The sequence below is a fragment of the Rutilus rutilus genome (assembly GCF_951802725.1).
Source record: "Rutilus rutilus genome assembly, chromosome: 17".
In the NCBI taxonomy this organism is placed as follows: Eukaryota; Metazoa; Chordata; class Actinopteri; order Cypriniformes; family Leuciscidae; genus Rutilus; species Rutilus rutilus.
This window is the reverse complement of record NC_140230.1, coordinates 13850913-13865215: the sequence shown is the minus strand read 5'-3', so window position 1 is coordinate 13865215 and position 14303 is coordinate 13850913. Positions and strand designations below refer to the sequence as shown.

Genomic DNA, 14303 nt, shown 5'->3' with positions numbered 1-14303 from the left:
TCTTTTGCTTGTTCAGTGCGCAGTGGAGTGTACAGGAGTATGTCACACGCACACTTATGTGCACAAATCTGTATATACAGTATGTATGTACAATTAATGAATTTTACAGTTATTGAACTGAACTGAATCAACACTGTGACTTGAGCCGAATAATGATAAATTCAGTATTTATTTACAAAATAAACAGAAATGCAAGGGTGAAAAATGTATTTGTTTCTCAAAAAATTTAGTTTTGATTTCTAAGTGATCAATTTATGTGTTTTGCAGACTTGGATATGAGAATGGTTTCACTAAGTGGGGCTCAAGCTCTACTTTTAGTGTCTAAGCAATTTTAAAAAACTGTAAGTTAGAATTAAAGTAATTCAATTATTAAATCAATAATAATAAAAAATACATCCAAAAATGCATACACTGTTTTTTTCTAGATATCTAGGTAAACAGAAGAGTCAGAAGAAAGAAGACAGAGAAAGAAAGAAGTGAAAAGAGGTGAAGGGAGTCCTCTTGACATTTGAATGAAGGCATCTTTCTTTTGATACACAGCCATCTTTCTCTCTCTCTCTCTCTCTGTGCTCTGTGTTGGAGGTCAGATAAGTGTATTGTAGGGAGGATTTGACGACGAATGCCTCACATGGTGCACTAATGTAAATAACGCTGCTCTATCCACACATTCTCCAGCCTCTGCACCTCGCATGAATCTTCAGCGTAATCTCCCACTGCGGGCACAATCACCCCATCCCTGCGACTGAACATCTTTCAGATCTTCCCAGTGGAGGAGGAGGAGGACATGCTTTAGGTTGCCTAGATGCCGCTCAGATCTTGTCCTTGTTTGTCCAGCAAAGTGAGTTATATGTTGATGTCCATTTGACAAAAAAAAGGAGGTGCTGGGGTGAGCCCTTAATCATAGACACATCAGTTGAGGAGTGGAGGTCCTCCCTTACCAGAGGAAGACTCGTCTTTTTGTCCTTTCTCCCTCCGTTTCCTTGTCAGGCAAAGAGATGATGAAATGCAAGTGAAATGCTTTCAGTTCAAAGTAATGTTTGGATGAAGCCTCAGTTCATGGTAAAAAAGGAATTTAGAAGTGTACAATTGCAGAGGAAGAGGACATTTTTTGGAAAACTTCCAAACCATTCTTTTGTTTACAGTATTCCAATTGCTTGGCTTTGTGCTTTATTGTACAATTACAGAGCAGAGTGAATGCAGGCTCTTTTGTCTAATTTGTCCGGTTAAAATATCTGAAAATCTTTTAAAATGAATTCACTTGCTGTGCTGTATAAGGTATTGAGACTTTTTTCAGAGAATATACAGTATCTTTAATAGTGTATATCATGTTTATGTATGTATATCATCAGTGCAGTAAGACAAAATGCATGATATACTGTCTAGGAAAATAAGTCTTAATATCTTATGCAGCATTGCTTCTAATGTAAATTTATCATGTTTTTGAATGTTTCGATTTTTTTATATTTTTACTGAAAAAGTAACAAAAAAAAAAAGTTAAGCTCAATCAATTGCAGAATGTTTATAACAACAAGATATAATTTAATTTTCTTTCTTTTAAAGAGGTGAAGTGAATAGAAGGGAATGAGGCCAATGTTTGGAGGATTTTAATGAAGAAATGTGAAGCTTCTAATTTGACAATACTTGTTCTGTTAAAAGCTGTAAAGCTATTTAAATCATATTTTTTACAGTCATTTTAGGGTTTAAGGTGTTACATTGTCATGTTGCATTGCAACAAAGTTCTAAAAATGGACATAACTGTACACATAAAGAGGTTAGTAAGCAATAGTTTAACACTAAAATCATGTTAACGCATGTTTTGTGACTATACTTTTGAAACAATGAGCATTTTAACATTAATTTCCATTGTAGTGCCTCAGTGTAACCCAGATTTTTGCTGTTTTAAAGTAGAGGCAAGTGGAAATTAATTTTCGTGGTAATCAACATTATAATGCATGCCAATGGAGCTTAACTTGAACTGAGCCCATATTCCTTTAATTAGTCTTTTTTTTCTTTCTTTTTTTACTTGCAGTGTCAAACAAATCTTTTCATGCAGATGGTCTTCTAATGTTACTTATTCAGAGTTATTTGGCAACACTAGTACATTGCAGCATGGAATAGAAATGCTGGCTTTTCATGCACGGTTATAGTCTGATTTTTCTTGAGGCTGGAGGCCTCTGAGCGTCTTGTTTGATCCGGCACATGAACTACTAAAACATTTTGTCTCTTCTCTGTCCAAATGTTAGCACAGGGACAGCCATATGTTAGACCCAGATAAATCAGCCTTATTGAGTGGCCAGTCTCACAAACCAATACAGATTAGAGCATTAGAGAACTAATGAGGCTGCTGGGAGCCGAGGGCCGCTTCATGTTACCTTGAACTGAGACTCTGTGTGAAACACAAAACAGACATGCTTTTGCGTTGAAAACAGTACGGCAGCTGCTGGCTGAAATCAAACACAACAGCTCGCTCTTTTGTGGTGAGTTCACTCTAATCCAAATGGTGCTTTTTTACCTCCACTGAAAGCATTACTGTGGGGACAACGCAGGAATAAAGCTGGACGCTGACTCGTTCGCCGACGTGCATGTATGTTATTCAAAGCTTATGTTTCATACAAGGTCCATTTTTCTTTACAGCTTCCACAGTGGTAATTCTATCAGGCTTTGTCAAAATGTTCTCTCTTCACACATCAGTTATTATGCACGTGGTGAATACGCCGCTCAGCTTATGTTTGTCTGTGAAGTATGTAGATCAATAAGTAAAATGCATTAAGTGCCCTTTGTCTTCTGACCTTGTTAAAATATTCATATACAGCAGAAAGATTGTCTTCCACAGACGACAGGAAACAGACCATCACCGGGTCTATATCTGGCCAATCACTGTCCATATAGCTTGAGCTTTTATACGGCCCACTGGACATCTGCAGACTGTGAGACTGCTTGGCTTTTATGCCCTTTACTTTCTCTTTGTGTTTTTCCTCCAAATGGCTTGTTTATTCCTATGATAAGCAACACTTCATAGCCAAATCAAATCACATAGTGCTTTATACAATACAGATTGTTTCAAAGCAGTTTTACATTAATAAACAGGAAAATAACAGTGGTAATGGTGTAAAATGAATACGTTTTGAAACAAATTTAACTTCAGCTGTAAAGCAGCTCAAAGGAAGGTAATAGTGTCATTATTCTACTCAATTTAGTTCAATGTTGTTTCTGTCAATTGTTTCACAGTTCATCAGATCAATGTTGATTTATTCAGTTCAATATCGGTGTCAGTGTTGCATGAGTTAGTGTTAGGGGTGTAACAATATATCGTGTCACAATATATCACAATACAAAAATGCAACAATATGTATCGTGGATAGTTCATTAAACTACAATATATTATGTTGAATATAATGTATAATAATGGGGGAATATTAGTGGGTCCTGATAATGCTTATGTTATAAGTCTTATGTTACCAGTAAACCGTGGCCTACATTATTTTAAATATATCTAGCCAGTGACAGAGTTCAAGCATATTCGTCTAAAATAATTCAGTATTTTCAGGTTCAGAATCATGAATATATTTATTCTGGTGTTACCATTGTCCAAGCCTATTCATTTACACCCACAATATTATATCAAATTTAGCATTTAATCAACAGTAAAAAAAATCTTAACCTTTTATTATATGTCTTGGAGTATCGCAATAGTATCGTATCGTGAGTTCAGTATCGTGATATGTATCGAATCGTGAAATTAGGGTATCGTTACACCCCTAGTTAGTGTCATTCTCCAGCTCAATTCATTTCCAATGTTTTTTAAAGGTAAATAAGTGCTCGATTCTTGACTTTTGCATAACAGAGTGTTATAGAGCTTTAAATAGTAAGAAAACGTGATGCCGGTCTGACTGCTAATGCGGTATCTTTTCATTACTTACCACTCATACATCAACTTAACCAGATTACCCAATCTGAATTTAAATATTTTGAGTATGGCTAATCAAAGAATTGTTCATTTATGGGGAGTTTTAGAGAGATGCTGTAGAAGGGTGTATCTCAATCCACTTTTGTTCAGCTGTCTGGTTTTAAGCAGTGAATGTATCTGCCTGAGAGAGGTTACCATGTGAATGGCAGAGGTCTTACACTTGTAGAGTTAACGCCTCGCTTGTTACTTTCTGAGGTAAAATACCCACCCGTCTATCACTCTGACAGCTCTGACAGCCATTCAGGGAACCCTGAGGTGCCCCAGTGCGCAATCAAAGGGCTTTTATTGAAAGAATCCAAAACTAGCCTGTCAGGACAGAGAGGCGGGGTCAGCTGTCATGGTGACATGGCCCTGCAGCGGTAAATTATCCTGAAAGAGAGAACTCTAAGATCCCGTGAGGAGAAACTCAGCGCAACTCTTGCACTGCACTTATCTGTAACAAATGTTAAAGAAGGAAAGAGTTAGTCTGTTTGAAAGGAGGTTCCTGTCTGCTTTATTTGGCCGTCCTTCATCCTTCTTCATCTTATTCCTACTCTTCCTCAGCACACAGGAGGAATAGAACAGAACAGAACATAAATCAGAAGTTATGTTCTCAATTTTCCATTTTTTACCACTGGAGGACACTACTGTACAGCATATGAAAATTATTTTATTATTACTTTTGCATGCATGTTAAGAGTTTATTGATGTTGTAAATTATAATTTTATGAGGCCTATTTTTGGTTACTGCAGATAAAACAATCTTTTAGGCATATATATAGCAACTGCAAGTTTTTATAGCAGGCAAAGCAATTGTAACAGGGTGGAATCAATTGTTCTGTCATGTATATGCCAAGTTGCCAAACTTGCCTTGTCATTTATAAGATTTGATTAAACATTGGTACTATTAAAAAAACAGCTGGAATCATATTTAAAGGGTGTGACTTATTCAGCAATATCTGTGAACGTGAACATTCAGAACTGAAGATATAGCTAGTGCTTGCATTTCCTCTTTCAAAGAGTCAGATAGTTTTTTTCTTCTTTAATTTAGGAGAAAAGCATACCACAGAGTTCTAGTGAATCTGTGTGATGTCGTTCATTACTGGTGTAAAAACGACTTACACTCGCAGTTTCGTCAGCAACATAATAAGAGTTCTGCTGAGGCTTGCTCGGAATCATACAGATGGAAATAATAATGCAATTTCCATCTAAATGAGGGTAGCGCTCTAATTTTCCAGGTGCTTTAGGGTCAGGGCTTGGAACTGAATTTTGTTTACATTATCACTACAAAGCTAATGTGCGAAGTGCTTCTTTCATCTGGTATATCATTTCATACCCCTCTATTGAAAATGGTTCAGGTGTCATCACTCATCATCCATGAGAAGATGACAGCTCAATGTGTGTAAGCCTCAAACACTCATGTTAAGCATGTTGAGAATTGGGGACTATGAAATAAATCTCCCCGTAGAGTCATCCATACTTACTTCTAGTGATAGGTACAAATAACACAAAAGCAATAAAATATCAGTGTTCAGTAAAGAGTGTGTTGTTTGTGTGAAATGTCAAGAAACTTTCCACACAATGCAGATCGGTCTGTCAACAACCTATTTCAAAAATCCAAGGCTATTATAAGTTAACGCATTTTAACTCAATATTTATCTGTTTCACATTAAAGTAACGACAGAGCCCGTCTACGGAGAGCCTGCCCACTCCCTATTAAGTCCAATTGTACCGAATTTTGGTTGTAGTTCCACCAGAGTTCCACTGGGGGCGATCGCCATGAGTGCAAAATGAATGGGAGTCTATGGGACTGGACGCCTAAATGTGTCTCTTTCACCCGATTGCCGTTGAGAAATCTCAGATTTGAGTGTAGGTTTTGCAAGTTCAACATGGGTTATAGGTCGAAAGTTGAATGAACGAGTACTTATGTCCTTTCGATTTCTTACAGGTTGAGTTGTTGTTGCCCATAACACGCTAGCATTCTGCTAATGAACACTGATTGGTCAGTGAAGGACTGATTACGACCAGAGATACCGCTTGAAGGCATCGTGGCATCCGAAGCGGGACCAGAAACAAACAAAACAAAAACTCGTCTAGCACGTGTATTTACCTGTGTCAGCTGTGTTGTCGATGCCAAAGAAAACAAAGTGCAGAGCGCGAAAGCACCAAAGTGACTGAAGGATTGCCGTAAAGCAGTATCTCTGGTCGTACGATGTGTATGACGTCATTGACACTTTAAAAAAAAAAATTAAGCAAATAAGTGACTCTAAAAAATCTAACACCCAGCAATGTGTAATTTCTTTGCATCTCCTTTCGAATACAACATTCAAATTACTAGACAAAAAATGATATCCTGAGAAAAGTGGATTTTGGTTGGTATAGCGCCATAGACCTCCATTCATTCTGCACTCGCCCTGTGAGCGCCCTCATATGGAATCAGAGTGGAACTGCAACCAGTTCAGAAGCCGGAAGTGTACTGAGAGTGAAACTTCTCGCCTTATTAGACATTCTCTGGTAACGATTACGACCTCTTGCATGTCTCAATTCCCAACTGTGTAAATAACAGGTGGATTAAAACTATCTATATCGCCATCTTTGGTTGGAACATGAAATTACAAGTTAATTGCAGAGTTAGTTGTTGGCTGCTTCCAAAGGCTAGAAATGCTGCCATCGGAGGATGCATTCCAAGGCATCGGCACGTCTGAATCCAATGTTAGCTTCAATGCTGGTCAGTTTGTGTGTAAATGTGCGTTTCTGACCAAGGTTCTGGACCAAATTTCTAGCTAGAAATTTGTATTGTAGTGATCAAATATTCGCTTAGTTATCACCAAAGCTTGCTCTAGAGTCTAGACAACTGTTTTGTTTCAGATCATTAAATCATTATGCTGCCTCTGAAGTCTGTCCCAAATCAGTTTTGTGAGGTATCTTTGTGATCAAACGCTGCCAGCAAAGTCATTGCCTGATAGTGCAACGTGGCAACAAGTCAGCTGCCTGGAAGCAGACGTTGTTTATATGTCAGTTGTGCTTCGAAACGTTGCTATATGCCCGGATGAATCTGATGGTGTTGTTGACAGTAAGAAAGTCCCACATACCTACACTCTTAAGAAAAAATTATTCTAAACAGTACCAAATATGGGTTATTTGGCTTAGCAGAACCCTTTTTTGGTGCTAAATAGAACCCTCTTTATAAGGTTCCATAAAGAACCATGCTTTGAAAATGCTATAGGTGTTATAAATAACCTTTTTGTTAATATGAAAATTAGTTGTCCGTGCAAGGAAGTAGCATCTTCCAATAAAGAATCTTTTCTTTACTTGCTAGGGCTGAAAGTTCAAATTACTCGTGGTTCGGTTTTCATCGCGGTTATGGTTTCGGTACAGTATGTGCTATGTTCAGGGGAAAAAAGGACTACTGTCAAATAAAAAAGAAAATTATAACAAATAATCAAACTACAAGCAACAGCACAAAGAAATACAATAGAGCAAAGATACATATAAAATAAACAGTGCTTTTCAGGTTATTTATCTAAAAGTAGTTTTCAGAAATTTAATGAAGTAAATGTAAAATAACATTGCATATAATCTTCACTGTATAAATTAAACAAAAATTAATCATTACTTAAGTTACAAAAGCTATTTAGTCAAGAAAAGTGAGTGATTTCCTTGTCTTTTGTTGTTTGATTAACAATAAAAACGCAGAGATATACTGCCACTGATCCAAAATACTTATGCGTTGTCTTTCTCAAGTGTTTACGTTCACTTGTTCAAGTGCAAGACTTGAAAGAGAACTCAATATTTGCATGCTGTTTGAGACGCGGCTTTCCGTGTCTACGCTTCGGATGAGTGCACACACAAATCTTCTCACAGTTCTCTTTTACGTCTTCTAGCGCTTGAATGTTTAAATTGGCAAGACTTAAATGAGTTTAGTTTAAACATAGATCGTGTGCACCGTTCAACACGACGGTGGAAAAGCGGCTCAAGTCTCTGTTTTAAGGTGGTCAATTGAGACACATTCCGACCTCCCACCTACATCAATAACGAATGTCTTATCTGTGGACTCCAGAACCAAGAATGGCCCATCATAAGGCGGTTTCAATTTAATATTCACTGAACAAGCTAGTAAATCCTCCTTAGGGGCCATTCAAAGTCCCAGTAGCACCCATGGGAGACGGTCATACCAGTTGTTATCCTTCAGGGCAGCCCTCAGTGCAGACTTAATGGAGTGGTGGAAACTTTCACACAGGCCATTTGCTTGTGGGTGATAAGCTGTAGTGTGATAAAGCTTAATGCCCAGAATATGCGCGACTGCAGCCCAAAGCTAAGACGTGAACTGGGAACTGTGGTCTGAGGAGATGTCCCCAGTTGACTTTGACACCAAGAGCACATCTTCTGGCCACCTAGTCCGATCCACCATTGGGAGCAGTTGAGCTTAGGACAAACAAAGTCAATATTTACATAATTGAAACGATGTTCAGGTATCTCAAAACGAGTTAACAATGCCTTAACATGATGCTGCATTTTTGCTTTTTGACAGCCGATGCATGAAACGGACCACACGCTCACATCTTTTTTTAGCCCGCAGCAGACAAATTTAGAAGCCATCAACTTATGGGAAGCTTTTGTATCCGAATGCAACAAACCGTGGATGACGTGAAAAACATGTCATCTCCAGTTTCTGGGTACAACAGGATGGCGATGAAACATCACAAAGAAGTGAAACGCCGGCCTCATCAAACTTGACATCAACCAATTTAAGGCCCGTGACCCCTGTCTTCAAGGACTGGGCTTCCGGATCAGAACCCTGGTCCACGTCCATACTGGAGTAATTCACCCCCACATTGGTGCTTGCTCATGAAAGGCAATCTGCTACTGCATTGGATTTCCCTACAACATGTTGAATATCAATAGTGGATTCAGAATTGTAAGCCAGATGCCACTGCTGGTGGGCGGACCATGGCTCCAAAACCTTTGACATAACAAAAGTCAAAAGTGCCAAGTTTCGACTAAAAAGTCGAGTGTCGAGGTAAAGGTCAAGCTACTCCCGATCGAACGCTCTGAATTTTTGTTCATTAGGACAAAGTTGGCAGCTAAAGTGGCTACCAATGCCCATGCACAGCATGGAACCAATGTTCCTGGACAGCCCCAACAGCGAAATCAGAGAACGTCGGGAAGCGGATGTGCCAACATGGCTGCCTCTCCTAGAGCCCATGCTTTCAAAAGCACCAATCATCCCATTGGACCAAATGAGTATGTGACGAGGGTTGCCATTATTAAGGGCCCTGTAGAGAGGACACATAAGCTCAGCTCCTTTGGGAATAAATCTGTGATAGAAATGAACCATTCCCAGAAATTCTTGGAGATCTTTAATCGTGGCAACAGTATTGGGGAAAGTTACTTTTAAAAGTAATGCATTACAATATTGTGTTATTCCCTAATAAAGTCACAAAAAGTAACTGCATTACTTAGTTACTTTTTATGGAAAGCAATGTGTTACATTACTTTTGCGTTACGTTTCCTCGTCTAAGCTGGGCTTGCTTGTTTGATTTTTAAACCAAAAGTGAAATGTCTCAGGCTGAAGGAAATGCAAATTCACACCTGTACAGTAGAGGGCGCAGCTCAAACAAACTTTTCAGCTGTGCTGTTGAAGAGAGTTCAACACTCTTACTTGAGCAATAAAACAAAAAAAATAAACACGAATGTGATGTTTAAATAAAGTCATTTTTGCTTATTAGTATGGTTGAATTGGATCATCGTAGGTCAGCAGCAAAGACACGTGTGAATTTTTGAGAAAAATTTGAGAAAAATCGAGTTAAAGTTTTCTGAAGGTTCCAAAACAAAATCACCTGGCAACCATACCTTAAAATCCCTGGTAATAACTCCATATTTGGCACACAAGTAGTCAAAACCAAATATCTATATGTATATCGGGATCGCGCACTGTCTTTGTGCGCACGCTTCGGCTCTGTCAGTCAGCGCGAGTAATATCATTTTGTTTACATCACCATGAGTTTGAAAATCACATTTCATTGCTTCAGTATCACGTCATCAAGAATTCGCTATGAATATTCATATAGTTGGAATACTGCAATTTTCACCGAAACTAAGCTTGTGCCGAGAAGGAGTGCCAGTCGTTGAGAAGTGAGCACAGAAAAAATCTGCATTTTTCATGGATAAAGGAAAGGTACTCCTCTCAGAAAACATACAAATAAAGATACTTTTAGATGTGTAATTGCTATTTGGAGCATTGGGATCGCTAGAAAAGGGCTTAATGAACAAATGTTTGTGAAAACCTCAAATTCGACCAAAATATACATTTTTCACTTGTTTTGACTGTAGCTCGTAATTAGCCCGTGAGCAGTCCAACTCATTTTGCCATCACGGGTCACATATGTGTGTGAACATATTTAATTATGGCAGGTTTGCATAATATTCTGAGTTTGCATTTTACTGTTTTTATTCATTTTGCGAAATACTGAATGTTTTTGTGCAAGTGAGATGAGTTAATGCCTACTTACATTTAGAAGTACAATAACCATCATCTTCACACAGCGCACACAACGCCCCTGCACCTTACTCCCGATTTCTCTCAACATGGGGACGAGAGATGTCAGTTAATACATGGAAAAACAAAGTAACTTGCGTTAATTATTGTTACTTATTGTGTACTTATGTACATTTAAACGTAATGGTTACTTTACTAGTTACTTAAAAAGTAATCTGATTACGTAACTGTAGTTACTTATAGTGCATTAGCCCCAACACTGCGTGGCAATGGAAAACCCTTAAAGGGGGTAGTTCATCCAAAAATTCATCTTCGGAACACAAATTAAGATATTTTTGATGAAGTCTGAGAGCTGTCTCACTCTTTCATAGGCTGCTTGAATCAAAAATATCTTAATTTGTGTTCCGAAGATGAACGAAAGTCTTACGGGGTTGGAACAACATGAGGGTGAGTAATTACTGACAGAATTTTCATTTTGGGGTAAACTAACCCTTTAACTGCCGCCACCCTTGAAGGCAATGGGCATGTGCCTTCGCTAGCAATTCAGTGTCCCAGAAAATCGATAGACGAAAGGCCGAACTGACACTTGGCAGGGTTAATGATAAGTCTTTGAGTGCTAAGGCATTCGAAAAGAGAACAGAGATTTGACAAATGTTCTTCCTTGGATGTACTTGCGACCAAAATGTCATCCAGGCAGACAAAAACCTTTTAACACAGAGTCCATGAGCCTCTGAATAGTCTGAGCAGCATTTTTCAGGCCGAACGGCATTCGCATGAACTCAAATAACCCAAAAGGGGTGACAACGGCAGTTTTCGGAATGTCGTCCGGGTGGAACGGCCCTTGTTTGTTTGTTTATTTATTTGATAGGGACAAAGCATGTTAATGAACATTAGTATATTAACATTGCTAATTTACATCCGCAGTCCCTAGACAGGTACACGCAAGAACAAATACTTAGCTATACACACACTACAAAGAGACAAATACTGTACCCCAAACACATTATAAAAATGTCTAAGTTAAATGTTTACACAACTGATTCGTCATAAGCCACTTTTTCAGCTGAAATTTAAAAAGTAGAACATTGTCTTATTGACTGTGGTAAACTATTCCAGTATTTGCTCCCTATTACGGATAATACTTTCTGACCAAAATATGTTTGCCTATATGGCACCTCGCAATCCCCTCTAATGATAGACCTGGCACCAATACCACAATCTGTCCTCTGTTTTATAAATTCATTTAACGGAGGTGGGGCAAGCCCATGCCACTTACCACTTGGTGGTAACCTCGCACAAAGTGTACTTTGGAGAAAATTGTTTTGCCAGCTAGCCGCGATGAAGGTGCAAGTGCGTGCCAAACCATGGATGGAGAACATTACGATTCAGTTTTTTTACCGAGAACTGTTACACCCCTATTACTTTCTGACAAGACGTAAACAGCAAGCACGAGTGACGCAAAATTTCCCATCAAATCTGACCTGCCTGTTCAAAATATAAATTACTGTTTTAGGCAAGAACGCTTTTTATGTACTCACTCAGTAATGTAAATCTTTTCAAAGATTGCATTAAAAGATATAGTGTGGCTTCAGCCATTAGACAATCACACGTCATTTGTTTGTGGATTTAACAGATCTTCTAAAAAGAAACTAGTGTACAACCTCTTTCACTGGAGTCAGCAGTGAAGTTCTATTATCCAAAAATAACTCAAAGGTTTATAATTCCTATTCCCTCCTCTGAAGTCTTATGCAACATTGCGCTGATAACCTATCATAAAAAAGAGAGACAGACAGAGGAAGATAAAGGAGTATAGTCTCCAGTCCCTATAATTCCATTTCTCTCTGGATCTTTGTTTAAGCCTGTTTTTAAATGCACTGAAGAGCCGATTAAGAGCTAGAGTTGCGTAACTTCTCTCACATGAATTTTTCACCAGCGAGTCAAAGCACTGAGATCTCTTTGATTGTGGGAGGCGTGCAGACAGAAGAGGATGGAGAACGGCGAGGGGAGATAGGCACGCGCAAACTTTTCCCCACCCGTAATTGATTTGTGGACTGGAGCATCTTCATAAAAACATCTACAGTAGTTTCGGCATTAACTCAAAGGCCAATGAGCCGTGGAGCCTGGCGTGAGTAGCAGGGAGTTGGGTTTAAAGCAAGTTTTCGTCCTTAAGGGAAAAGCATACGAGCAACATACTTATATAAACCTGAAGAATCTGACTGTATTGTTTCAGTATAAATAATCATTGAACTCAAACCTGACACTGGCAGCTTGGGCCAATTAATATAGAGTTCTCTGTCAGGAAGGTTAAGAGCAGACAGGGTTGGACGCACTCCACTGTCAGCACTCGAGCTGCGGAAAACACTAGCTGAACTTTACTGGGAATTCTAGAGTGCGCTTTTTGACTTTCATGTGCGCGGTTATAAATCTCAGCTTATACTGTGAAAATAGAGCTTTTTATTTATTGGATGCACTGTGTTTTTTTCAAAACACAAGGATTTGAAGATGACTTTTAGAGGCTTATGAGCCCAGAGAGGCATTGCTTTACATTTTCTTACGGCATTCACTTATGGCAAAATGTTGAACTAAAAACAGTTGGGATTTGGGAATAACAATGTAATATAAATCACTTTTGACCTTTCAATTTAAATGTTTGGCCTTATAGGCTCTTGGACTTTAAATACAACAAAGGATGACAATTAAATGTGACAACATATTTGGATATATCCTTTTACACTCTTTAAAACAAACTCTGAGCCACGTGTCCATCTTAACTGTAAAAAGAGCAAACCATTGAACCACAGCAGTTTACTCAAAATTTTAATTTATAGGCTATACATTTAGTAACAGACTAAACCTCATCCATTATACTGTTACTTTAAGAATATAAAAAACATGAGCAGACTGCATATGCTTTGATTATCATCCAGATTTATTTTTGCAAACTACCAACCTTCCAATTCATTGTTACACTGTAATGTAGCAACAAGATGAATAATTCATATATAATAAGATTCTTTATTGTGTGTTTAGCAAAGCCCAAAGTTATTATGACATAAATCTAGACATAGAAATGAACAATTTATATGCTAAATTAACTTGTCATCGTCAAGTTTCCGGCGCAAATATGCATACATTAATGTTAATAGCCTATTTATTTCACACTGCCTCTAGTTTAGCGGGTTTCAGTTCTTCATATTGGTTCAGTATCATAAAATAAATTGGAGCTTTTCGATATTTCTGCTGAATGTAATTGTTATTGTTATTATTATATAAATAGCCTCATCATAACATTATAATTGTCATCTCCTTCGGACTATATTGGTTATTTTGTGTGATGAAGGCATTTGCAGTTACTCAAGGAGATATTGCATTCTCAGCGTAGCAAAGCAGTGCAAAGAGTGCATTGCCATACTGTTAGTTGTTATGTTATATATTAAACTGGCCAATAATCTTTCTTAATTCTTTTGCCTGGAATATGATATTCTGCATTGTATATTAGTTAATGAGCTGTGATAAAGAAGAAGCCTTTTATGTGTGAAATTAGATTTCATGGAATATACATAGTGTCTTAAAATGGTATTGAAAACCCATTTAAAAAGATCTCCTTCTTTTTTTATATAATAGGCTAAACAACATGCTTACATATAAATACTGATTTGTTGAAAAATAAAATATTAAGATAAATAAATGAAATATTCTATCAGCATTATATGATTGAACTATAATTGTGTATCATTAAAATAACCATAGCATTTTAAGAATAAAAACACAGTTTTATGGGATCTTTCAGGCCTGAAGGAAAGCTGTCAGTAAAAGAAAGGAGAGGTAAAACAATTTAATGAATGAGAGCAATATCCA

General features: G+C 37.8%; 1 protein-coding gene across 1 annotated transcript in view; it reads left to right on the top strand.

Annotated features, from left to right (window-relative positions):
* The window catches only part of spmip4 (sperm microtubule inner protein 4), a gene marked incomplete at its 3' end in the record, with an annotated part of 70131 nt that overhangs the window by 18060 nt on the left and 37768 nt on the right, over positions 1–14303 (top strand). The window lies entirely within an intron of this gene.